Raw genomic sequence first — 27,976 nt, forward strand, 5'->3', positions numbered from 1 at the left:
GCCCCTAACCTCTTTTGCCTGCCAGCCTGATCATCCCCTAACCACTCCCTTGCCAGCCTGATTGATGTCTAACTGCTCCCCTGCCAGCATCTTTGCCCCCAACTTCCCTCCTCTGCCGGCCAGGTCACCCCTTACTGCCCTCCCCTTCAGGCTTGATCACCCCCAACTGCCCTCCCTTGCAGGCCTGGTCCCTCTCAACTGTCCTCCCTTGCAGGCCTGGTACCTCCCAACTGTTGGAGTGTTGGTCAATCTGCATATTACTCTTTTATTAGATAGGATGGAGGTCTGGTACATGGGTGGGGCAAGCTGGTTTGCCCTGAAGGGTGTCCCAGATTAGGGTAGGGGTTACCTTGGGGCGTGGGGCAGCCTGAGCAAGGGGCCTGTAGTGGTTTTCAGGCAGGCCATGCACCTGGGCGATCAGGGTGGGGGTTCCCTTAAATCATAGGGCAGCCTGGGTGAGGGGACTGTGGTGGCTTGGAGGCCAGCCACGCCTCCCATCTACCCAAGTGGAGGCCCTGGTATCAGGAATTTATTTATCTTCTACAATTGAAACTTTGTAGCATGGAGCAGAGCCAAGCCTCCTGCTTGCTCCTTGGTGGCAACCATTTATGTTGGAATTTATGTATCTTCTATAATTGAAACTTTGTAGCCTTGAGTGGAGGCCTGGGCCCACCAGGGTGTGTAGAAAGCTTGGCTTCCTCCATTGCCAGGGAAATCCAAGCCTCCCTCCTGCTCTCTGTGGCTGCAGCCATCTTGGTTGGGGTTAATTTGCATACTTGCTCTGATTGGCTGGTGGGCATGGCTGGTGAGTGTGGCTGGTGGGTGTAGTGGAATAGTTAATTTTCATGTTACTCTTTTATTAGATAGGATATTTTTGTTTTTTAATTGGAGAGGCCCTAGCTGGTTTGGCTCAGTGGATAGAGTGTCGGCCTGTGGACCAAAGGGTCCTAGGTTCAATTCCAGTCAAGAGCACATGCCTGGGGTGTGGGCTTGATCCCTAGTAGGGGGTGTGCAGGAGGCAGCTCATCAATGATTCTCTCTCATCATTGATGTTTCTATCTCTCCCTCTCCTTTCTTCTCTGAAATCAATAACAATTATTTTATTTATTTATTTTTTTTTTTAGGGACAATTATAAACATCATGTTTAATTATTTTGGAAACAAAAACTCCCAAATAATGCCTGAACCCAAAAGGTACATAAAAATGGCCAAAAAAATATTTTTAAATAATAGATCATTTGTAGTTTCCCCTCATAGTGAGTGCTTTGTAAATTACAAACCATATCAAATCATGTTAAGGCAGATGATCAATCTTGTTGCAGTGTTAACTATTCCTGGGAAAATGATCTTGTTGGAGCGCCTCCTTTCTGCCGTTCGGTCAGCTGGTCCAGGAATTGGCAGGTGGGGAGCTGGCCCCATCAGTCTTGTCACTGCTCATTCTGCTGGCCCTCTGTGACCAAAGCAGACACGAAGCCCTGGCCCTTGTTGACATCACTGATGCACACCCACTGCCCGTCGATGGATTCCTTCCACAGGGTCACCTTATTATTCCACCCGAGACGGCCAGTATGTTGGCTGTGATGAACCAGCTCACGTGCCACACAACATCATTGAATTTGTGCAGTAGTTTGGGAGACCACGTATTGCTTGAGGCATCGTCACAGGTCCAAACGAATACACGACCATCCTGGGAACAGCTGGCGATGGTGCTGGTGGGTAGACCAATGGAAGGGGCCCAGGCCATGTCTCGAACCCAGTCACTGTGTGCTTCCAACTTCTGTTCCTCCTTCCACTGACCATCCTCTTCCTCCTTCCACAGCTTGAGGTTGTCACAGCCACCTGAGGCAAATTTCTTAATGTAGTTGGGCTTCTGTCCGGATGGCTGGTCTATGAGGCTTCCAGGCACAACAGCAGGGGCCCAGCTGACGGCATTGCAGCCAATAGTATGAGCATTGTTGATCTTCTTCATGTCCCACTGGCCCTCCCGGTGTAGGTCAGCAGGGAGAAGGCTCCATCGGAGCTCCCACAGGCCAGGATGAGGCCATAGTCATGGGGGGCCCAGCACACGGAATTTACTGAGGAGTCGTGTCCTGTGTGCTCGTGCGTCTTCTCCCAGGTGCCGTTTTCCTCTTTCCAGATAATGACTTTCCGGTCATAGGAGCAGGAGGCCAGGATATTGCCATTCATTTTGTGGGCCCAGGCCACTTGCCACACTGGTCCTTCATGATCCCTGAGGTCTGCAATGAGGATCTGCCCGCCGTCGCGTACATCAAAGATTTTGACGGACCTGTCTGATGAGCAGGTTGCGAGGCGGGTGCCATAGTAGTCCATCTGGGCATCATGGGAATCATGTCCTCGTGGGAGGTGTCCACCTTGTTAATTACTGACACCTGCAGCGGCGGCGGCTCCCCTGAAATCAATAAAAATTATTTTAATAAAAAAAATAGTTTAGAGAGAACTTAAAGTGATTCAGGTGATACTCTCCTTATATTGGTCAAAAAATTTTTTTTGTTAAGTAGGAGAAAAAAGGACCTTGTAAACTCAGAGTTCTACATAATTCTTATTTTACCTATATAATCTGTAATCTGGGTAATTTGTAAATGTATGTGTGTGATTTTTATTTTTAAATGTCATGGTTCAATAAAGGTTGAGAACTGTTACTACAGTATATTTTGTAGACATCTAGTTTTAAGTACATAAATTTTCTTATCATTTACATTATTAGAATTTCCATTTGGACAGAAATATTTGATTTTATTATATTAAAATTTTTTAATTTTTGAGAACCTAAAATTTTAAGAAATTTAAGTTACAAGTATACATTGAATAAAAGTTTTTTTCCATCTCTGAATCTCTGACCCTATACCCCAGTTTAATTCCTAGATGCCACCACTGCTACCATTCTTCTGGAGCCTGTGTGCCCCTGTGTTACAATTTGTCTATCAATTTGTTATATAGGGCAGTCTTATTTGCTGAGCTTAGGTTTTATTTGTTTATAAGAAAAGCATGTTTCTTCCCTTCCCCATACTCCTAAAAAAAAATAGGTATGAAATATCTACCTACATATGCACTGCATCATTCTCATTTAATCTTCATGACATTGATATATTATTACTTTTATTCTTGGTTTTATAGGACAGAGACTAGTCTCAGAAATAAATGCCTTCCCAATAGCTAATAAATGAGAGTATAGATTTCATCAAAATGACTATATATATATATATATATATATATATATATATATATATAAGCCTAAGCAGCCATTTGACAGTTCTATTGGTAGCTATGATGCGCACTAGCCACCAGGAGCAGATGCTCAATGCACAGGCATGGAAACATGGAACAGACTGATGAATCTCAGAGGGAATTGGGGGAGTGAGGAGGGCAGGAAGAGATTAACCAAAGATCTTATATGCATACTCCAGGCCTAGTGTATGGATTCATGCATTGGTGGGGTTTCTTGACCTAGAATGCGGGGATCAGGCTGAAACCATCCCAGTGCACAGATTCCTGCACCAGTGTGGTCCCTCGGCCTGGCATGTAGGGATCAGGCTTCAACTGTCTCTCTGACATCCCTCGAGGGGTCCCGGATTGCGAGAGGGTGCAGTCCAGGCCAAGGGACCTCACTAGTGCATGAATCTGTACACTGGGCCTCTAGAATAACTATAAATCCCACTCTCAGTAAATGTTCCAAACTCTTTCTTTTTTAAAAAATTTAATAAATCTTTGTTGTTCAGATTATTACAATTGTTCCTCTTTTTTACCCCCATAGCTCCCTTCCACCTGATTCCCCACCTCACCACATGCCCTTACCTCCCCTGATTGTCCTCATCCATAGGTATACGCTTTTTGTCCAGTCTCTTCCTGCACACCCCACACTGGGGATTGAGCTTGCAGCCCAGGCATGTACCCTGACTAGAAATCGAATCAAGATCTCCTGGCTCAGTTGACACTCCACCACTGAGCCATATGCCAGCAGGGCCCTTTCACCATTTTTAAGTGTACAATTCAGTAGCATCAAGTACATTTACAGTGTGCAACAATCACTACTATTCATCTTCAGAACTTTTTCATCATTTTAAACCAAACTCTGTAGTCATTAAACATTAATTCCCTTTTTCCTTCACCCTTGCCCTTGGTAACCTCTGTTCTGCTTTCTGTCTCTATGAATTTGCATATTCTAGGTAACCCATATAGTTGGAATCATACAATATATATCCATTTGTGACTGGCTTATTGCATCAAGGTTCATCTATGGTATAGCATTTGTCAGAATTTCATTGCTTTTTAAGTCTAAATAACAGTGTATTGCATGGATGTAGCACATTATATTTATCCACCATGTTGATTTTTACCCAACTTGTACACGAGTAGATCTTGCTTCTTAATTCTTGTGCATCACTGAAGAAGCTTTCAGTACATATTTGTTAACTATTTGTTAGAGGAGAAAAGTTGCTGGATTAAAATGTGGAATTCTTAGAAAGGGCACTTTGAAAAGGCTCCCTGCATTTTTATGTTTTAAGCAATTTTTATTTATAGTAACTTTGTGATCTCTTAAATTTTATTTTCATGTAACCCTAAACTTGGAATTCAGTAGAAAAGACTATTATTTTTGTTCTAGTGAAGGTAGCAGAGGACTTTGTTGGATTAGATGAAGTAACATTAATTATCACTGTTACATATAGTTAATGATTCTTATTGCCTCAAATACATTCTAAAATTAAACTTTTAAGTGCATGCTTTCTAAAGTGGGCGAAGAGGCAGAAATAATGAGATGATTGCTGGGGCTTTGTTTTTAGACTGGACTTTACCTTATCTAAAAATATTGCTACAGAGTTCTTTAAGCACCATATTGAAGCTCAGTATGTGATATGCTAATTTGCTGAGTATTTTTTTAAATGTGCTTACTTCCCAACAAACTTAAGATATATTTGTCTGCACCCCTGAGTGTATAGACATTTATATTTTCTTTTTATTCAGTATTTCACTTACTAGTCAATTGTTGAATATAGGTGTTAAGAGAAATAAGAACATATTAATTGATAAAAATTGTGTTGCGTTTCTTAACCATTGTTTTATTTATAAGGAAATGTTTTGATTAATAATGACAGCTTTAGAGATGCTATTGCTCAGTAGAATGCCAATATAAAATATATTGGATGTAATAACAGAGTTGATTATATACAGAATGGAGCAAAAGTAGGTTTACAGTTTTGAATATGTAAAACACAAGCGTTTGTTACTTGTATTATTAGTTATTAATTATTATATTATTTTCCATATGAACTGCTATAAATCTACTTTTGCCCCATTCTGTATTTGTATATTAGATATAAAATGCCAATATATTTCAGTAGGGCAGTGGTCGGCAAACCGTGGCTTTTGAGCCACATGTGGCTCTTTGGCTCCTTGAGTGTGGTTCTTCCACAAAATACCACGTACCCTAATTTAGTTAATAACAATGTACCTACCTATATACTTTAAGTTTAAAAAATTTGGCTCTCAAAAGAAATTCCATTCGTTGTACTTTGATATTTGGCTCTGTTGACTAATGAGTTTGCCGATCACTGCACTAGGGTAACATACCTTAGCTCAGTGTTTGCTATTATTATAAAATAGCATAGCCGAAACCGGTTTGGCTCAGTGGATAGAGCGTCAGCCTGCGGACTGAAAGGTCCCAGGTTCGATTCCAGTCAGGGCATGTACCTGGGTTGTGGGCACATCCCCAGTAGGGGGGTGTGCAAGAGGCAACTGATTGATGATTCTCTCTTATCGATGTTTCTAACTCTCTATCCCTCTCCTTTCCTCTCTGTAAAAAATTAATAAAATATATTAAAAAATAAATAAATAAATAAAATAGCATAATATTTAGGAGGCTAACTTGCTTACACTACTGCTGAAAATATAAATTTAAAACCAGTTAAAAAATTGTTGAATCTGGATGATGAATAACTGGAGGTTTTATTATACCATTGTCTACTTTTGATTATGCTTGAAATGTTTCATTTAAAAAATATAAAAGAAAATTCATTAAGTCCAGAAGAATTATGTTTTCTATACTATATTGTTCTGGGAGGCCAGATTATCATAAAGTATGAAATAAATTCAGGGTTAATTTGGTTGTCTTAGAGAATATGTGTTTTAAATTTGGGAGATTTTATATCTTTCTTTTTAAAAAATATATTTTTATTGATTTAAGAGAGAAAGGGAGAGAGAAGAGAGAGATAGAAACATCAATGATGAGAAAGTTTCATTGATCAGCTAGCTCCTTCCTGCACACCCCCTGCTGGGGATCAAGCCCGCAATCCAGGAATGTGCTCTTAAATGGAATCGAACCTGGGACCCTTAAATCTGCAGGCCGATGCTCTGTCTACTGAGCCAAATCAGCTAGGGCAAACCTGGGAGATTTTAAAGCTCTCTTTCACATCCTTTATGGGGGAATTTTAGCCATTGTCTTTGAAATGTTTCTTGCTATCATAAGGTCTGGTTTTATTCTTCTTTTTCAGTTACACTTGATAGATTCATGACCAGGAGAAAGAAACAACATTTTGTCTTTATCCTTCAGTTTTAGAACAGGCACCAAATTAAAATCAAAGTATACTACCTAAAAACATTTCCTTTTTCCAGGTCACCTTGGTTTTTCACATCTTGACTCAAGCATGTACACAACAAGAATTAGTCAAGATGCTCTCTTCTCATGTATATAAACTTAATCTAGAGAAAGATATAAAAGGAAGCTCCCTCCTGGGTGATGTCAGTTAAAAAGATAATCCATTTGTTAGAGTATTAAGGAGTAATTTTCATTATCCTGGGGATCACATTAAAATTTTTATGCTTTATGTCCCATGATGGTAGCCTATTTCTACAAGGTTTATTAATAGGACTGCATTTCTCAAAAAGCTTTAACATGCTATTTGTTATGATGTCTGCTTGTATCAAAGTAGACAAAATTATATCCAGGACATATTAATTACCACAAGAAAGAAGCATGTTTTGATTCACTTGTGTTTTGTGTATAAGAGAATAATAATTTGAGAAATTTAGTCCTTCCTTTTTCATATTCCTGTTTTTGATAATTAATTCCCTGCCCTTGCAGAATATCCACTAACGGTTGACACAGTTTGGAAAAATGATGTAATTCAGTAGGAAAAGCAGCTACTACTGCTGGTATTTATATATTTTTTGAGTTCAAGGAACTAAACCTAGCAAAGGGTGAAAATCAATGTGGATTAAATTCAAATGGATTACAAAAATGGAAAAGAGACCATTATTTCATATACAAGAGACGCTTACCTTTTGGCAAGAGTAGGAAGTTCCCAGACTAGTTGTGAACTAGACACTGTTCTAGTTGTGAACAAGACAAAAACCCGAGTCTCCATGCAGTTTTTCAGTGTGTCCAGGAAGATAGGTGAGTTAACCAAGTCAGACAGTGATGAGTGCTATAAAGAAAACAAAGTGGATGATGCAGGAGAGCATTGGTTCCCAGGGTGTTGGGGAGGGGGGCCACTTGGGTATCTTTTAGACCTTTCCAGATATTCTGCCAAGTGAAAACTGTTTTCATAATAGCTCCCCCCCTCCACCTTTTTATTCTACCCTGATTGTGCAGTAGAGTTTTCCAGTGGCTACGTGGTGTATGTTATCATAACTGATTGAATGCAGACCAGATATGAGAATCCAGCTGTCTTCCATTAAGCTGGCTGTTAGAGATTTGCAAAAATGTAAAACATTTCCCCTTTTACTGATTTACTTTTGTCATAAAAATGTTAATTCTAATTGTTAATTTTAAATAGGTTTATTTTTAAAAAATTAAATATTTTTAAAAGTTTTCAATTTAAACCTATAAATATTGATAGATACAACACACATAAGCAAAAGCTCTTTGAGATGATCAATTTTTTTCAAACTCTAAGGAGGTTCTGAGCCCTAAAAAGTTGAGAAACACTGCCCAAAGTGAATGGGTGGCCTTTTAAAATAAGATGGCACCAAAAACTTCTCTGAGAAAGTGACCTTTAAGCTGAGATTTCATAGGGAAAGAGCATTCTAGGTAGGAAGAGCAAGATTTCTCAGACTACCCTTTTTCAGCCGACTTAGACATTGTTTTCTGATCTTATTATGATTATTTTCATGCCAAGGGAAGGGCTGTTACTTTTTTAATCTCTGAATTCCTGTCATTTACCATTTTACTAGTCATTAATAATTCTTCATTAATTTTAATGGTCTTGCTTATATATGTTTACATGAGACAAATTTTTGGAGGGAGGCTTACATTTATTGCTAGTCATATCAATCTAATTTGAAATATATTTTTATTACTTAAAAATTAACAAATATTTGTTAGGATTTATTTTCTATCCTTTTGCATAAAAACTGTATATCAGATTTTTATATATGACTTTTAGTATAATATGGCTTTTATTCACATTTATTAATGGTAAATTTGTTTTGCAATCTTTGTTCTTTGGAGTTTTAATTTGGGTCTGTATTTATTAGTGTAGGATATTAAGACTCTGGTTTTTATTATCATTCCTGCTATTACCACCTTTATAATAGCATTTAAAAATACGTTTTTAGCCCTATTTGGTCTGGCTCAGTGGATGGTCAGCCTGTGGACCGAAGGGTCCTGGGTTTGATTCCCAGTCATGGGCATATGACAGGGTTGCAGGCTTGAATTGGGATTGGGGGTGTGCAGGAGGCAGCCAATCAATGATTCCCTCTCATCATTGATGTTTCCATCCCTCTTTCCCTTTCTGAATTTAATAAAAATATATTTAAAATAATGTTTTTATTTATTTTAGAGAGAGAGGAAGGGAGAAGGATAAAAACATCGATTGGTTGCTTTCTGCATGCCCCCCATGGGGATCCAGCCCACAACCTAGGCATGTGCCCTGATTGGGAATAGAATCTGTGACCTCTGTCAATGCTCAACACTGGCTGGGCTATAAAAGCATTTAAGAGAAAAAAAAAAAAAAAAAACTTAAAAAGTAAATAGCAGAGAAAGTTAAAAAGAAAATATTGAGTTCAGATAAAATAGTATAGCAACAAGGTTGATTGTGATCATGATACCAATGAATAAAATTTCAACACTTAGCAAATTGTCAACTTCTTTTGAGTCCTTACTCTGTGCTAGGCACTTTCCAAGCAGTCTATGTGTACTACATTGTTTTTTCTTCTTAATAACCCTATATGTGGGGTTCACTTTACAGGTATAAAAAGCAAAGGAAGGTGAGGTTAAGCAAGTTGCTCAAGGTCACACAGCTATTAGTGCCAGGGCAAGGATTCAAACCTAGGCATTGCCTATACTCTTAACTTCTGGGCAATGCTACTTCTGAAGAAGAGATTGTACAATTATTTGTTGTGGAGCAAGACAAAATAAAACCTTAAAATGTTTTCAACATTTTTTTTTTTTTTGTCACCCATCATTTTCCCCCTGTAAGACTATACTTTTATAATTTGTTAAGCCTTTTGGTATCTCTAGTTTATATAATATTTCTATATGAAGAGTTGTCTGTAAAAGTTCAGCTTTTCCCATAAAAGCTAGAAGTGGGAATAAGAAGCAGATGAAATAAGAAGAAAAGTACAGAGAAGAAGAAAGAGAACACTGGAATGCAGTAATGTGGTTTGTAGTAGAGTCTGTACTGTGGTGGCTCTGGTGAGTCAGTATGTGGCAGCCATATCAGCATCCACACATGTTGGAAGACTTGCTTTTTAGGTGCTTTGGCCAGTATAATTTTAGCAATTGGGTGTGGAGGTCTTAGCAGTAACGGTATTTGGTAGAGATGAAAACCAGCAATGGGGATAATTAACTACAGATAGTGAAAAATATCAAATAAGCAATTAGAAGAAATAGAAGATAAAAACAGTTCTCTCTGAGATGCCAAAAGTAATCAATAATGTAGAAATATATATATACTGTGGAATTTAGACAAATGTTTCTATAATTTTGGGGAAATTACTTGGGTAAGTACATTTTCTTAAAGGTAAAAGAAAGTCTAAGTTCTGGCTTTGTACAGTCAGGTATACTTTTGAATGAGAAGACTTTGTTAAATGGATTGGTCTCTAATAGTGAAAGGATGAGGTCTTGGTTTTTTAGTGAACAAATGATTCTCTTATTTGGGGAGTTGTCAAATATTATATAAAGTGGTTTTATATGTGCTTCCCCTCCCAATCTGTATATATCCAACGATATTATCTCTAATTTGAGGATTAAGAAACTTAATCAGAAATACAGTATAATGATTTTCTTAATCACATGCTAGTAGTAATCAGTTCTTTTGAAGTCTGTTGTTTCTTCAAGCCCTGAAGGTTCTAAAATCTAGAGTTTAATGGCACATTACTATATGAAAAAATTAAGTTTAGCCAAAACCCACAAATATTGTAGAAAATCATAACCAGATTTTAAATATTTTAATGTTTGTTGTGATTAATTTTTCATGGGCTTTAAGAATCTGTTATGTTTTTAGATCATCAGAGAAAGATAAAATTATATTCAAACATTCTAATATTACAAGTACTTGCATGTATTATAGTTTAAAAATAAAATAAAACAATAACTCAAAATAGTAAATCAACATATTAATGCCTTTATTCATCCTAGTGCCACATTTATTTTGAAGTTTTCACTTAAATTTATTTTAATTATGAAAATCAATTTATTTTAAAAGTTAATAGATACTGGATGTCTGTTCTCATTTCATTTTAGATTTTTCCTCTCTAAATTGCAGCTTGGATTATGGTGAATAGGCTAATATTTTGTACTCTACTGAATGAGCCCCTGTTCATATAAACCAAATATCTTATTTATTTTGAGATTTAAATCATTAGTTGATATGATTTATAATTTGTTTTTCTTGACAAGCTCCTAAACTTTACAGGGTCTTGCCAGGTCCCTGGTGAGCTTCAGATCACTGAGTCTAGAATTTGTTGACTGAATTAGTGAATAAACTAATAGATTAGTACCTTGTTGATTTTTTTTTTTTTTTACATCCAGAAATTTTATTTTCACTTTTTGAAATTGTTTGAAATAATGGCAGCTTTTAGATAAGTTTCACAAATCTTTAACCAAAGCTGACATGTTTACAGTAATGTTTTGCACAGTATGTTTAGTCGATGAAATGTAAAAATTTCAAGTTATTCTTAGGTTTTCATTCTGTGGGGTATTAAAAGTGGTGACAGGGCTGCTCTGTTACTGTTTGGCAACTAGCTCTTTAATTGATGTTGAATTGTGGCTTTCCGTGCACATAGGGTTAAGCAAAAGGTTGCAGTCATCTAGTGAGCATTTTTCCTTTAATGTGCTCATTAGTGGTGGCAAGTCCAGGTTTCAGCACATGTCAGTAATTTACATTTCATTGCTGAGTGGCTGCCCTTGTTCAAGAGCTGTTTCTAAGCCTGATGAATATATATTGGGAATAAACAGAGTAGAAGAATTGAAAGCCAAATACCCTGCCAGGCCTTTCAGTTGGTTCTGAAGCTTCCAGTGGATCTCTGATTAGCAATGCATGAAGCTGGATGCAAATGCAAAGATGAGGCCAACAAAAGTTGCCACAGGTAGGCTATCTCCTTAAATCCCTTTTTGGGACCACCTTTCCATTTCATTTTTTCCCCAACTTTCACGGCAGACTTTCTGTTAAAGTGCAAATACTCTGTTAGACCTTGGAAGTGAACAATAGAGGATCCACCTGGCTCCCTTACCCCTTCTAGCTATTAAGCCAAGTCTGATTGCTATGCACTGAGTCCACCAAAGCAAAGGGCTTGATAGGCCTTATAGCTCTGAGGGACCTCATTACTGTGATTGGGATCTGTGTGGTGATTTCTTCTGGGATTCAATTTTCCCTCTTTGCCTGATTGGTACCAGCTTGTTCTGGCTTTTGAAAGCTTGTGTAGATCATTAAAGGGTAATCTGTGGAGGCTGTGGTCGGTGTTTCTGGTCACAGGGACAAGACTCATGTTAATGTTGTCTTTGAAATTGAGGTGTTTGGGAAAATCTAGAGGTTTTCTTTCTGTAGAAAAACTTGATATAATGAAGCATTTTTAGAACTGAGGATTTTATCCTGAGTTACTTCACTCATAGATGGGATAGTGTTAGGAAACACTAGTCTGTCTTTAGAAGATTAAAAACGTTGTAATTCTTTATATATCTTAAGCGTGTTTTCATATTTTTGGGAATTTGAGTTTATTGCAAAGAAATAGGTATTAATATTGCCAGTTGTGTGTGCTTGTAGGATCCCCTGTTGTCTACTTATTTATTTTTGTGGTGTGTATCAAAACATTAAATTCAAGAAGTTTTGCTCAGAATTCATGGTTAGAATAAAAAGTGAGTGAATTTATGACTAACAATACAGTATTGAAAGACATTGAAAAATATCAATACTCAAGTTAGATGATTATTCTATGGTAAATTCAGTTGGTTGTGATTTAGCTCTTGGATCATCTAAACATGAAGGCATGTTGAACATAGTGTATTACATCTGTGTATTAATTTTTTATCAGCTAGAGTTTTAATAGAAGAGTAACATGGAACAGTGTTGTTTTGGAAAAATTTTTATGGGTAGGAAGTTATAGATATGAATCTTGAGAATATTAGTTTAGTAATATTCTGATCAACATTTGTAACCTTTGCCAAATGTAACAATGGATTTACAACTACTTGAAACTATTCCTTTTGGATTCCTGCCAGAAAAAAGCCCCATGGGATTAAGTTCTGGAAAGTCACTTGCAAATTTGTGGGGAATATCAGTGACTTTGAATATTTAACTGTCCAAACTGTCATCTACATGCATTCTGTCTCCGCATTCGGTAAAAATTTTAGAAGTTTGTCAGCCAGTTAGAATTAAAGGTGACATCTGCTTTTAATTGGTGTTTTATTTTCTTCCAAGTCAGTAAAAATTCAGTAAGACATGAATTATCAAATTTTGCAATGCTAAGCAACTTGTCAAGTGACAGTAAGCACTACCTTGAGCACTTGTACAGATGGGAAGTGTTAAAAAGTTGATTAATCGTCAGGAGTTCTGATTATGGTTTTAGACGGCTAAAGCTTCTATAACCATTGCCAGCTTTCTAGTGTCAGGTAGAATTCATTTGTTTATTTTGTAGGCTTTTTTTCAGTTACTGGCAAGTTGCCTCTTGTATAATGAGCATTTAACTAGTTTTAGTGATATTTGGTCTAGTAGACTTAGGGTCAGATAAGGCAGAATTCTTATTTCTCAAGCCTATTATTTTTAGTAAACATCTTAAAGTTTTTCAGTAAAACAAAATTTAAAAAATCTGAATATGAGCTTTAAATGGTCTTAATACATACTCATGATGTGTTGAGAAGTATCTGTTTGAATCTTGGCAAAGGAAGCCTTGCATGGGCCCCCTGTCGAAAAAGAAAATTGATTTTTTTCTGTTTTTACCATTTCCAAGCCATTTTAAAATATGAAACATAAGGATAAGAAATAAGTTCTTTCTAGAAGAGCATGCAAAAATAACTCAAGACTTCAAACATTCTCAGGACTAAAAAAGACCCCTCCAAAAACATTCCCATCATGCTGATTACATTTTACTTTTATAGTTACTGAAAGTTTCTGCATGCTACTAAGTAGTCTTTTTATACAAAGTGTGTCTTTAAAAATTCAGCTGTGAAGGAGTTCTTCCCTCCCCTCCCGCTTAATCATTAATATGAAAGTGGATTTTCTTCTTTTACTGTTTGACTAGATCTGTATATTAGAGGTAGAATTCTGTTTTAAAAGTGGTTAGGACTTGTAGCAACATTTTCCAGGTTAGTTTCTTAATATGACTAAACTTTAATTCCGGTTTTCTTTTTTTGTTGTCTACTTATGAATATCTGATAAATGTTTAATGTAATTTTGCTACCAGAAAATCATTGGGTTATTTAATTTGATTAAAAAACTCTGTCCTGTTCAGTTACTTGCATATTGTGAGATTTTATTTCAACTTAAAAACTAAAGAAGATGCTTAAATAACTTAACCTAATAGTTTTACATACAGTGGGAAAGGATTACCTTAAGGTCAAGTTTAGCAGTTCTTACACATTAAAAAAAAAAAAAAAAAAAAAAGTTGAAAAGTAGAAAACTTAGATCTACCTAAACTAGACCTAACACATTTATAGTCATTTTGATGCCTGATAACTTCAGGGTTCATTGCCCCTGTACATTTTTCAAATTATTTGCTTCTCTATACATAAGGCTTTAATTTACCTCCTACTGACAACCCCCAAATGGGTTTTTAAGAATTTTGAAAGTGGACTATTATAGTTGTGCGTCAGCACTGGCTTTGATTGCTGACCCAGAATTTCCTAAGACACCCCAAATGTAGAAGGATGAGGGTTCAGGCAGCATCTTCTGGGCAAATGCTAAGTTGTGTGTGTGTGTTTCTTTTTCAGATACAAAATTACTATTTTTTGTAATAATTTTCTTTCTGCGAATCCTGTACTAATGCCTATTTTAAAAATAATTTAGAGATAAGATTTAGCCACATTTTAGTCATTGTCAACTTATATTTTTGTTTGTATGGTCTTCTTAAAGATTTTACATAATAATAATGTTTAAACATTTGTACCTTAAAGCAGCGTTTTTCAACCGCTGTTCCGCGGCACATGTTGCCTGGTGTGCCGTAGGTGCAGACAAGACAAGAATTTTATAATTTTTCACTATTTTGTTTACTTAATATTTCATAATAAAGTAATTATAAAATACTTTCTTTGTGTTTATTTGATTCCTATTCAAGAGAATTACTTTATATATAGTCAATATAGGCACAGAGTTAAATTTTTTAACATTTTCTAATGGTGGTGTGCCTCGTGATTTTTTTCATGAAACAAGTGTGCCTTTGCCCAAAAAAGGTTGAAAAACACTGCCTTAAAGTACCCTTGAGCAATAATTATTGCTTTTGTAAATAACTGATATTATTAGTAAGTATACTTTATATATTGATGAAAAATAGTAATATTTGAAGAGTAATATTATCTCAAGGCTACATACTTTTAGAGGTGCTAAAAGTGATTTTAATGTCATTAATTTATGCTTGATGTGTTTTTAAAGAATAAGGATACATGCATTTTACAGAAAGAAGATGAAAACCTAACATTTGTATTGGTATAATTACTTTTTTTTTTTTTTGCTCTAAGTACTTCCATGATCTTTTAGGAAACAGATTTTGGTAGATTTGCCTTTTAATCATTTCTGTTTTCAGCTCAGTTTGTCATTAATACTTGACTTATTACTTAGATTCTTGCTTCTCTTTGCCTCATTGCATGCAGTTCCTGTTGTTTAAATTACCAAGCTTTCTTTATCATGTGATCCTGTCACTCTATTGACAATGGATTGGGTCAAGGATTAGTGTCTGCCCCAAAGGCAATCATCTACAGAAGAGTCATGGCCCACGGTGTGCATGTGTCTTGAGTGGGGTGGGTGTGGATGTGTGTGATGGGGGTTGACAGTGATGATGGGGTGCAGAGAAGGTTGTGACATTTGAACTGTAATAACTGAAATATGAGAAGGAGCTGCTAGCACATGAAGCTCTGGGTAAGCAAGCCCTCTTCAGGCAGAGGGAATAGCAGGTGTAAATGGCAGGGGTGAGATTAGCACATTGGCTCCAGAGAAGGAAGCTGGCATGGCAGGAGAATAATGAATGAGGAGGCAAGTGTTAGAGAATGAAGTTGGAAAGATAGGCTCAGGGCAGCTCAGGTAGAGCCACGGTAAGAAGCTGGGTTGTTTTTTAAAAATATATTTTTATTCAATTCAGAGAACAAGGGAGAGGGGAGCGCGAGAGAGATACATCAGTGATGAGAGAGAATCATTGATTGGCTGCCTCTTGAACACCTCCTGCTGGGGATCAAGCCTGTAACTTGGGAATGTGCCCTTGACTGGGGCCCTTTAGTATGCAGGCTGACGCTCTATCCACTGAGCCAAACCAGCTAGGGCAGAAGTTGGGTTTTAATCTAAGCAGTTAGGGAAGCCTGTACACATAATATTATGTACTTCTTCATTACTATAACGATAATGTGTATCAGACTGAAGGTTTATGATGCCCTATCTGGGTGGCTCAGTTGGTGCAGCATTGTCTTGTACACCAAAAAGTAGCAGGTTCCATTCCTGGTCGGGGCATTGTACCGGAGGCAACAGATCTTTGTTTCTCTCTCACACCCATGTCCCACCTTGCCTTCCTCCCTCTCTCCAGCTCTTTCTTAAAAAAAACAAAACAAAACACAACAATCAATTAAAACATATCTTTGAGGAATCCAGGAGTAAGAACATTGGTAGGCTTGAGGAAGGTATTGGAAGTAGAGAATAGGCAGCTGCCAGGTCTTATTTCTCTTAGTGTTGATGCTTTCTTCTTTGAAATCTTTCTGTAAGCCTGTGCATTTCACCCTCTGCTTCTCTGCTCACATGGCCCTGTGGGACATGCTGACCGAATCCATAGCTTCCAAGCTTAGGGACTTGAGGTCTGGCACCCTGAAAAGAGGAAAGTGTTTGTTTTTCTCTCTCCCCATTCTTAGGAAAGGAACTGCCATGGGTGTAGTTTGGGGTAGTTGCTTTTTACTATAGTCATCAGTGTTTAGGGGTCAAGATCACATCTTTCACACGGACTGCAGTCAAGGGGTCTTTTGCTATGGTTTGGAAAAGGGAAGTTTAGGAAATTTGTGAGCTGACTAACTTCCACAAAAATGTCAGTTATACTACATAATTTTATAGGGCAATGTGATAATTGCAACAATCTAGTGCAGGTGTTGCATGAAGGTAGTGGTTAATTCCCACAAGTTGGGGGTTGGATACAACTGGAGAGAAAAAATTTCAAACTTCTAATAAGAGGGGTGTGTATATGAAAGGATTAGTAAAGAAGAGTATTTTGTATTTATATAGCTATTTGTTTCCTCCCAAGAATTAGTTCTATCATACTGGTAGAAACTCTGTGCCCTCATAAATCTGAGTTTCATAATTGTGGCATCATTAGAGTTATAAAGTGCACCTATAGGAGAAAATCATGGACTTCTTGAGCCAGGAGGAACATAGAATTTATCTAACTTGATTGTTTGGCATGCATCTTTTGATATGGTAGACACTAGTGGATACAAAGATGAGGCAGGTTCACCACCCCAAAGAAGTTTATATGGGGAGATACAACAGGGAGTAGTTTACTCATAAGAGACTCATAAATAATCTTTTGGAGAAGTGAATAATGAAGTTACTACTTTTGATGGAGGAGGAGTATCTAGAAAAGTCTCATGAAGAAGATGGCATTTGAACTAGGCCTTGAAGATGGAGAAGAACAGAGATACAGAGGGGAAAGGGCATTTCAGGAAGGGGGTTAGTTTTTTTGACTCTACCATTAAAATAAATTTAGAATTTGACTGCTTCTCACCACTTCTCACCACTACCAGTGCTACCATTAATCCTAATCACTAGCATCTCTCCTTTGCATCCTTATGTTAGCTCCCTATTTGATCTCCAAGCAGGAAGGAAGTCCTCACTAGCCAACAGCTGTGTAACTGTGGCTTCTAAATTCCTTCACACTTATGTAGCAGCTTAATGTGGGTCTCCTCTGACTTAGGTGCTTTACATTTATAATTTATTTAATCTGCACAGATACAGAAACTGAGGCATAGAGTGTTTAAAAAACTTGTCCAAGGCCAACCAAGTAATTTAACAAAGAATTGGAGTTCAGGCAGATTCCACAGTCCATGCTGTTGATCATTATACTCTACTGCTTCTAATTACTGCCCGTAATTTTAAACCATGCCTGACAGTTGTTTTGTATGATTTAAGTAGCATGGGAGGTAAGGGGAGGGGGTGTAGGTGATATTAACCATAACTTTAGAACTTCAGAAGTTTATGTGAGGTTGGTGGTATCATACATTTGAAAGGAGTCACACTGGCTAATAAAATATTTTAAGACTATAATTTTGCTGAAATTAATGTTCATGCTTAGTGGTAGTTGATAAAAATGAAGCTTAGTCTATTATATATGTCAGTTTCCCCCCTCATCAGTTGCAAGGCTTGATTCGATGAAGGGAGGAGATTGCAATCTCAGGTCGCATTTATCTGGAAGGTCAAGAAGGCCCTAGTTGGCCCTAGCCAGTTTGACTCAATGGATAGAGCCGGCCTGCAGACTCAAGGGTCCCAGGTTCGATTCTGGTCAAGGGCATGTACCTTGGTTGTGGGCACATCCCCAGTAGGGGGTGTGCAGGAGGCAGCTGAATTGATGTTTCTAACTCTCTATACGTCTCCCTTCCTCTCTGTAAAAAATCAATAAAATATATATTAAAAAAAAAAAAAAAGAAGACCCTGGTTGGACTTTCTGAGAAAGACAGAAATATCAGGTGATCTGAGCAGGTTAAAATTGTAGCATATTTAATATGAACTCAATGGAGCAAAATTTCTGATGCAAAGAGGAAGGAATTTGTATCTGGAAAAAATCCCTTTGTCTTTTATTATTAATGTAGCTGATGATTGAAATTTTGTCACTTTATATGTAGAGATGCCATTCTAGTAAACTTACGTTGAGTTGCTTGATAAAGTTTCTATTTATGTATGCTTTATTCCAAATACCGTTATCAGTTTCTTAGAATACTCTATACTTGCTCTATCACAGTACCCATGCTTTATTGTGATTCAAATTGCTTGTTGTATTGTGTCTTCCTGGTTTTGTCAACTAAGGGGCTTAGTGATACTACACCTCTGTATTGTCCATCATTGTATCCTTAGACACAGGACAGTGCCTGATACTGAGTGGGTACTTGGCAAGCATTTGTAGAGTGAATGCATGACTTTAAATGTTACTAGATATAAAGAAGTATACAATTGAAATCTGGTTGTTTTTGGTCTTAAGAGAAAGAGACGAGACTCTTTTGGATGATCACTGGTTGTATGTATTCTCATCATAATTCTCTGATGAACACAGAACTTTTCAGAGACCAGTGAGAGAGGTGTTTTTCTGTAAATTTAAATGTTTGTTTGCCCATGCTACTTTTCCAAATCCTAGTTGTCTTTCTCTCAACTGCTGCCTCTTTTTTTAAAAAAAAGTCTTTTTGATCCCCCATTGGACTCTTCATACTACGTGCCTGATTTTTCACCTCTTTTAATGTATTTATGGTTCTCTTTACGATTTACTGTTTTTCTTGTTTGGTGTGTGTTGTTTGTTCTACTAGACTATAAATTCCTTGTGTGCAGAGACCAGATCTTTTCAAAACAGCATGCTTCTGAGAGTGAAAAGGGGATGATGTCAGATGGGATACTGGGTAATAGATGTGTCCTGTGACTGTGCCAGGCACACCTGCTGTTTGATCACTTCCTAGAAAGTAGTCAGCACATGGTCTTTGACTTGTTGGAAAAGCACTGACCACCTAAATTTGTTCACAGTATGTGAGATGGGCATAAGAAAACATCAGAGTTTCAGATAAAAACACCGGTTTAGATCTTAGTCTTGTTTCTATCACTCTACCCAGTTAGTGACTGTAGGTGATTGATTTAATCTCTCAGATCCTAATTTTACTGACACATGAAGTAGTGATGATTATTTATGTCCTCCTGTTTTATAGTCCTACTAGAGGCCTAGTGCACGAAATTCGTGCAAGGGGGGGTGTGTCCCCTTAGCCCAGCCTGCACCCTCTCCAATCCGGGCCATCTCTCTTACAATCCAGGACGGCTGACTCCTAACTGCTCACCTGCCTGCCTGCCTGATTGCCCCTAACTGCTCCCCTGCCAACCTGATCACCCCTAAGCGCCTCTGCCTCCTGGCCTGATTGCCCCAACTGGCCCCCTTGCTGGCCTGATCTCCCTTCACTGCCCCCCACCTCGCTGCCAGCCTGATAGCCCCTCACTGCCTCCCCTGCCAGCCTGGTTGCTGCCAACTGCTCCCCATGCTGGCCCGGTTGCCCCTCACTGTCCCACCCCCCCACCCCACCCCCACCGGCCTGGTCACCCCACGCAGCCTGCTATTCGGTTGTTACTGTAAGGGCATCCTGACCAATTTTTGTATTACCCTTTTATTAGTATAGATTTTTAAAATTGATTTTAGAGACAGGAGAGAGGAGAGAGATGAGAGAAGAGAGAAAGAAACATTGATTGGTTGCCTCCTGCATGAGTTCCCCGATTGGGGATCAAAACTTCAAACTGGGAATGTGCCCTGACCAGGAATTTAACCTTCGACCAGGAATTTGTACAGCATGATGCCCAACTAAATGAGCCACATGGGCCATGTTTAGCCCTAATTTTTTGAGAAAAGAATATTAAGAAAACCTTTTAATATGGAAGGTTATACAAAGGAAGGTGTTACTGTGTAATTCCAGAATAAATTAAAAGACTTTCTAACTTTGTAAAAAATTAAAACCTAATGGCTAAAATGTTTACAAAATGAGTTTTAGGATAAAGTAAGCCTTAATACAGTGCCTTGAAAACGGTGCTAAAAGTAAATAAATATTGTTTTTATTGTTAGTGTTATTGCATTCCTTGTTCCTTTACTCTTGTCAAACTTAAATTTTTTTTTTTCCATTTAGAGATAAATCCATCTTTAATTGGGTCAGTCTATTGCATCTTATTGTCACTTTTACTTCATTTCATTCTTATTGATAACAAAAATAAAGATGAAAGTAGCAGGGTGGCAGGTTAAACTAGTGCTGAGTAGTTGAGAAATTAATTGCTCAATGCAGTGAATTGGAAATCATGATCTCTACTTTTTAACATTCCATTTGGTATTTGAAATTAGCTTTATAATGTAGGCTGTATTAGAGCAGAGCAATTAAATGGGGTAACAAAAAAGAATATCCCAACTGTAGGTAGAGCCTGCTTTATTCAAACCATATGACTCTTAATTTCATCCAATGGAGGTATCGAAAACTTGATGTGTTCCAGAAAAGCAGTAAATTAAGCAAGGAGTGTGGAAGGACTTGTACTTATAGTAAAATTTAAAAGAAATTCATAAATATTTTCAAAAGAAATAGAGGAAATACGTAATCTAGAGAATATCCTAGATCAATTAAAAAAATTTTAAAGATTAAATTTAATATTTAGTATTTTGATTAAAAAAAGCTCTCTAGCCTTTCTCACTAGTTGACCAGCTTACTATTCTTGTTCACTACTAGCAGTAAATGTTAATGGACTGTGAGGAATGGGCAGGAAGGTGAGTCATGAAGCATCTACATTAATATCCCCTCATGCTAATTTAAGGATTATTAAATCTTAAATTTTTTTTCGTAACCTGTAAAATTGCTCATCTAATTTTATAGTTGTTATAAGGTATATTTTAAAATTGAACTGGGAAAATATTAGCTTTTAATACAAAAGTAGTAGTCATTAATTTCCATATTCATGAAACAATAAAAATAATTGGATCAGGGAGAAACGAAACAACTCATTTTAAATTGTAAAAATATAAAATATTTTATAGAAAGTATAAAGGAAATTGTAATCTTAACCACTAAATAATTCCTATGACTAGTTTACATAAGGAGAATTTTAATACATAACCAAGTTTAAATTTGAAGCTTAACTCATCCTCTTAAAAAATACTTCTAAAAGAAAAACTTTAAAATTTTTACCCACGTCTCTAATTAAATCATTATTGTTATAATACAAAGCAAAAAATAAACTTAACTCCTTGAAAATGCCAGGTAGCTGAGTGATAAATGTAACAATTTCACCAAAGGAATTTTAATGTTGAACTGATTTTCAATATTTTGTGAAAGTATTTTTTTAAATGTTCTAATTCTACAACTAGACTTTCTTTAGAGGAGAGAGGCTCAAATTCATCCCAAAGACTGACTTTTTAGTTATCTCATATTTTTCTCAGATTTTACTGAATTTATTTTTCGCTGGGTATTTTCTATATTGCTTTTCTTTGATTCTTGCCATACAACCAAGTCTAAGATTTTACATGACAAAGGAAATCTGTGGAACTGATCATAGAAACTTATCTCTGTTTTCTTACATAATACCTCCAGGCGTACAGAAAACAGAATACTTCATTTGTATTCTTAAATACTAGGAACTTAGTGTTTAAGTCTTTCTGCTGGAAATGTTATTGCATCTACATTTTCCAAAGGGGAAAAAACAAAAATGGTTAACAGCCCACACATAGTTTTGTTAACTCATCTTTTTTTGGTATCGAGATCTGCACAAAGAGTACAGAATGTTGAAACTTAACTGCCCAACCTCTTTCTTCTTTACAATCAATTAGAAATTGAAATAGATATGGAAATAGGTCTCAGTCTAGATTACTGGGAAATAAAAAGAAGAAATTAGATTTGCACTAGAAAAATAGCAAACACTAACAAAACTTAACATTCTAAAATAGAATATTTCCAAAGTTAATATAGAATATAGTAATACAATTTTAAACAATAAAATATTTTTCCTATAAGCATTAATGCTAATCTAAAAATTCCAAAGATATTCAGTTTTATTTAAATGTTTGTTTATTAATAATGTGCTCCGAACCTCTTCTTTGCTTTAAATATCTCAGAAAGACAAAACATTTAATAAAAGAAATTAATAGTGCTAGTCAGTTTGGCTCACTGGATAGAGCATAGGCCTGGGGACTGAAGGGTCCCAGGTTCGATTCCAGTCAAGGGCATGTACCTTAGTTGCGGGCACATCCCCAGTGAGGGGTGTGCAGGAGGCAGCTGATCGATGTTTCTCTCTCATCGATGTTTCTAACTCTATCCCTCTCCCTTCCTCTCTGTAAAAAAATCAATAAAAATATATTAAAAATAAATTAATAATTTTCTGATTTAATAATAGCTAGAAAATAGAAATGGAAATCATTCTACTGCCAAATATTAAAAATACAAAGTATTTTGTTGCTGCATTGTTCACTTTCTATGCATGAAAAACAAGGTTTTATATCAATATATATAAAAGGTTAATATGCTAAGTGTCCGACAGTCTGACCAATCTCTATGACATGCAGTGCCCATCAGGGGGCAGATGTTCAATGCAGGAGCTGCTGTGACACACACTGGCCATTTATAGAGAACCAACAACACTGACCTGGCGCCCACAAAGCAACATTTGGCTTCCCCCATGTGGGACACAGGCCCTGCTACTACCCTGGGGTGACAGCCCCCAAATCTCAGCTGATGCTGCTGAAACCCTATGGCACAAAATGTGGTCCACAGCACAGCCCCGCCCAGCCAGAAATGGTCGCTGTGAGCTCCGGGTAATGATGTCACATAGCAACGCCCAGTTTTCTCTTCCTAGGGATGACTAGCCTCCTTGGAGTTTCTTCAACCCAGGAACATGACTTGCTTTATAGCCAGATGCAAACATTTCACACTTTAGCCAAATGTCTGTGAAGTGTTTTCCTGTGCCTCATTTCATTTGATTCCCATAGAAGTCTTGGAGTAGGTAGGTAGGAGACTTGGTGGAATCCTATTTTCTTTTCATTAGCCAGAAAGTGGAGACTTAGAAAGTCTAGAAACTTAACCCAACTGGAACGTAAGAAATGGTGGAGGTTGAAAATGACTTCAGGTTTTCTCACTGTGCAAAATATAGTCAAACACTATTGCACTTCTTTGTGATCTACAATAATAATCTGTTTCATGTTGATATTTACTGCTGTGTTGCTGACAATTACCTGAAAGAGAAGTTGGGCAACTTCATTGGACTAGAAGAAGTTTAGCTACATTAGAAAGCAGGTTTAATTAAAAAAGTTTATTCTATATATGTATAAAACACTAATATGCAAATAGACTGAATGGCAGAACAACTGAACAATCAAACAACTGAACAACCAGTCACAATGATGTGCACTGACCGCCAAGGCATGTGTGGAACATGGTGGGTGTTAGCAGTAGGCGGCAGCGTGCAGAGGCAGAGGCCATGTCGGGATGGTGGAGCAGTGAGGGGGTTGTCAGACCAAGACGGGGCGCCAGTCACTGTCATCGGGGAAAGCCTCTGGTGGTTACTGAAAATGCTTTGCTCCCATGCATCATGGTCCCACTGGCCACTTGCAGCCGCTGCCAGTGCGAGCTGCTTGCACCCACAGCCAGCACTGGCATCACCGCTTGCACTTGCTGCCAGCTCCTAGTGCTAGCCCTGATCACTTGGCGTTGTCAGTGGGTGCAGCTGCCGGCTCTGATTGCCCTGAGGGCTTCTCCACATCCCCATGCTCCTGAGGGATGATTGGGGTAGCAGCTGCTGCTCAAACCCACTGACAGTGCTGTTCCCGCCTGTACCTGCTGCTGGCTCTGGCCCCAGTTGTTCTGCACTGTCAGTGGTTGCGAGCGGGGTTGGTGCTGTCAGTGCCTGGAAGCGGTGGTGGTGGCCGCGGGAGCGGGGCTACAGGCAGAGAGGGGATCAGGGGCCACAGTGAAAGGTTCCAGGAGGGGGTGCGGAGGATGGGCTGAGACCTTATGCCCCTGTAGCCTTGCAACCTACAGTTCCTTTCAAGGTGCACAAATTCGTGCACTTGGTCCCTAGTATATATATATATAAAAGGCTAAGTTGACTTGCGCATGTGCAGTACATATAAAGCTCTTGCTGGTGCCAATTACACGCATGTGTTTCGATCTGTCATTGTTGAGCGTGAATTTGGTTGACACTTCAATTACAGAGAAAGGGCGAATAGTGATATTGAAATATTTCTTCTAATTAATTTCCTTTCAATATGCACAAATCTGTGTACCGGGCTTCTAATTTAACTATATTCCTTAACTAGAAAACTTGACTTCTGCCAATTGTTACAACAGGAAATGTTACCACTACTCTAATTCCTTAAATATTATATATGGCTATCATCTGGAACTAATAATATTACTTGAGTGTATTGTGCCAAGTAGACACTTAATACAAAATATGCATTAGACTGAATGAAATCCAGATATTGGTAATATTGAATGAGAAAGACATAGATACCTTTGGTTAAACTAATTCACACACACGCAGTATACCATAATTAAATCCTATATAATAAAAGCCTAAGATGCAAATTTTCCCCTCCATCAGGAGTTCAATTGGGAGTTCGACCTGGGGGCGGGGTCAGCTGACCAAACACCCATAGCCCCTTCCCCCGGCTGACCCAGATGGCGGGCCGGCCAGACCCCACCTGTGCATAAATTCGTGCAACAGGCCTCTAGTATAGTTTATATGTCATTAAATTTCAATTGATCTTGCAGTTAGCATCCCAAACAAATGAAAATAACTTTTATAATTTTATATTTATAATTTAAGAATAGAATTGATACTGTTGTAATCAATTAATTATTAACAACAGGAAAAGAAACAAAAAGAAGGCCAGTCATAATAGTCATATTTCCTGCAAAATACTGGGGGAGGAATTCAACAAAGAGAAGATAGACACATGTCCAGTAAAGTGGGGGTGACATAGGAAAGGTGCTTACTGTCAATCATACCTGGGGGCAGAGATGGTTGGCCAGAATGGGCATGGACATTTGGGAGTATATAATCTCCTAAACAAAGGAATTGCTTTTTTTTCTTTTGAAAATATATTTTTATTGATTTCAGAGAGGAAGGGAGAGGGAGAGAGAGGTGGAAACATCAGTGATGAGAATCATTGATTAGCTGCCTCCAGCATGCCTACTGAGGATTGAGCTTGCAACCTGGGCATGTACCCTGACTGGGAATTGAACTGTGATCTCTTGGTTCATAAGTTAACACTCAACCACTGAGCGACACTTGGCTCCTCTTGGCATGTTTGGCTCATGGCTCATGGCTCATGGCTTATGCTTGCTTTGTGGTATTCTCTTATGTGGCTCATGGCTATGTGGACCCCCACACACAATGGACTAATGGACTATAACTAGTCTGATGCTTACAAGACTCTGCTCCAATATGGAAAGGAAACTCTGGACACTGGTTCTGATTTTAGCTCTACTATAACTCTAGTTATACTTTACTAGTGGCCTGGTGCATGGATTCTTGCACATTTAAAGGAAATTAATTAGAAGAAATAATTTTAAGATCACTATTCACCTTTTCTCTATAATAGAAGTGTCAACCAAATTCACGATCAACAATAACAGATGGAAACACATGTGTGCAATTGGCGCCAGTGAGAACTTTATATGTATTACACATGCACGAGTCAACTTAACCTTTTATATATAATAGAGGCCCAATGCACGAAATTTGTGCAGGGGCTTGGCTCTTGCAGCCATGGCTACCTTGTCCGGAGCTCGCAGGACTGGCAGGCCTTCGTAGTCCTTCACATTCTCAGCTTCATCCAGAAGGTCATTTGGCTGTTCCGTCTAATTAGCATATTAGCTCTTTATTATATAGGATAGAATAAACTTGCTTAATTAGACCTTTTTCTGATGTAGCTAAATTTTTTTCCAGCCCAATCAAGGAGCCCAACTTTTTATTCAGGTAATTGTCAGCAACCCAGCAGTAAATATCAACATGAAACATTATTATTATAGATCACACAGGGAGAACAAAGGGTAAAATATTTAACAAGAAAAACTAAATATTCTTTCTCTTTCTTTTGATTCTAATTGATAGCTTTGCTGGGTACAGTAATTTTGGTTGTAGGTCCTTGATTTCATTACTTTGAATATTTTTTGCCAGTCCCTTCTGGCCTGCAAAGCTTCTCCTGACAAATTAGCTGAGTCTTATGGGAGCTCCTTTGTACGTAACTAATTGCTTTTCTTCTGCTGCTTTTAAGATTCTCTCCTTGTCTTTATCCTTTGGCATTTTAATCATGATGTTTCTTGGTGTGGGTTTCTTGAGTTCATCTTATTTGGGACTCTCTGAGCTTTCTGGACTTGAATGTCTATTTCTTTCACTAGGTAGAAGTATTCTGTTATTTTTTTCATATACATTTTCAGTTTCTTGTTCTCTCTCTCCTCCTTCCAGCAGTTCTATGATGTGAATATTTGTACCTTTGATGTTCTCCCAGAGGCTCCTTACTCTATCCTCATTTTTTTAAAATTCTTTTTTTGCTGTTCTGATTGGGCATCTTTTGCTTCCTTATAGTCCCATTTGCTGATTTGATTCTGGACTTCAGCTTCTCTATTGTTGGTTCCCTGTAAATTATTCTTCATTTCAGTTAGTGTATCCTTCATTTCTGACTGGTTCTTTTTTATGCTGTTGAGATTCTCATTAAGTTCATTGAGCATCCTTTTTCTTCTTTTTTAAAAATACATTTTATTGATCCCCTACAGAGAGGAAGGGAAAGGGACAGAGAGCTAGAAACATCTATGAGAGAGAAACATCCATCAATTGCTTCCTGCACCCCGTCCCCACCCCCCCTCCCCCCACACACACACACTGGGGATGTGCCCGCAACCAAGGTACATGTCCTTGACTGGAATTGAACCTGGGACCCCTGAGTCCACAGGCCAAAACTCCATCCACTGAGCCAAACCAGTTAGGAGTGAACATTCTTCTAATCAGTGTTTTTAACTCTGCATCTAATAGGTTGCTTATTTCCACTTTGTTTAGTTCTTTTTCTGGAGTTTTGTTCTGTTCTGTCATTTGGGATATTTTGTCTCCTCATTTTGACAGCCTCTTTGTTTTTGTTTCTATGTACTAGGTAGAGCTGTTCTGTCTCCCAGGCTTAGTAGAGGGACCTATTGTATTTGGTGTTCTGTAGGGTACAGTGGTACAGCTTCCCTGATCCTCCAAGATGGGCACTCAAAGTGTGTCCCCCCATGTGGGCTATGTACACCCTCTTTTTGTAGCTGAGTTTTGTTTGCTGTTGGCACATAAATGGGAGGGGTTTACCCCAGGCCAAACAGCTGCAAGTACTGGCTGTAACTACTGACCTCTTACCTCTGTGGAGTAACATCTGTGCAGGTTCTCAACCCACAGAATAGGACTTACTTCAGCAGGACACTGGTGCCTGCTGAGTCCACCCCTTGAATGTCTCACTTGTGGAGGTGGTGGGTGGTGATGTTTTGGCATGGTCTGAATCTTCCCCCTGGGTACATTGGCTCTGGACCTCCCAGGAAGTGTCAGCCATTGTCAGCTACCACCTGTGCTCTGCCTGGGACCAGCTGGCATGAGTTACAAAGCTATCGGTA

The 27,976-nt window shown here is 38.0% G+C and overlaps 1 protein-coding gene and 1 pseudogene across 4 annotated transcripts in view; one reads left to right on the plus strand and one right to left on the minus strand.

The window, feature by feature from the left end:
- PCCA (propionyl-CoA carboxylase subunit alpha) overlaps nt 1-27,976 on the plus strand; it is a 348,233-nt gene that overhangs the window by 71,823 nt on the left and 248,434 nt on the right. The gene's annotated exons all lie outside the window — the stretch shown is intronic.
- Nucleotides 1,131-27,915, minus strand: LOC118728538 (annotated as a pseudogene).

Source organism: Pipistrellus kuhlii, unplaced genomic scaffold (assembly GCF_014108245.1).
Source record: "Pipistrellus kuhlii isolate mPipKuh1 unplaced genomic scaffold, mPipKuh1.p scaffold_m20_p_3, whole genome shotgun sequence".
NCBI lineage: Eukaryota > Metazoa > Chordata > Mammalia > Chiroptera > Vespertilionidae > Pipistrellus > Pipistrellus kuhlii.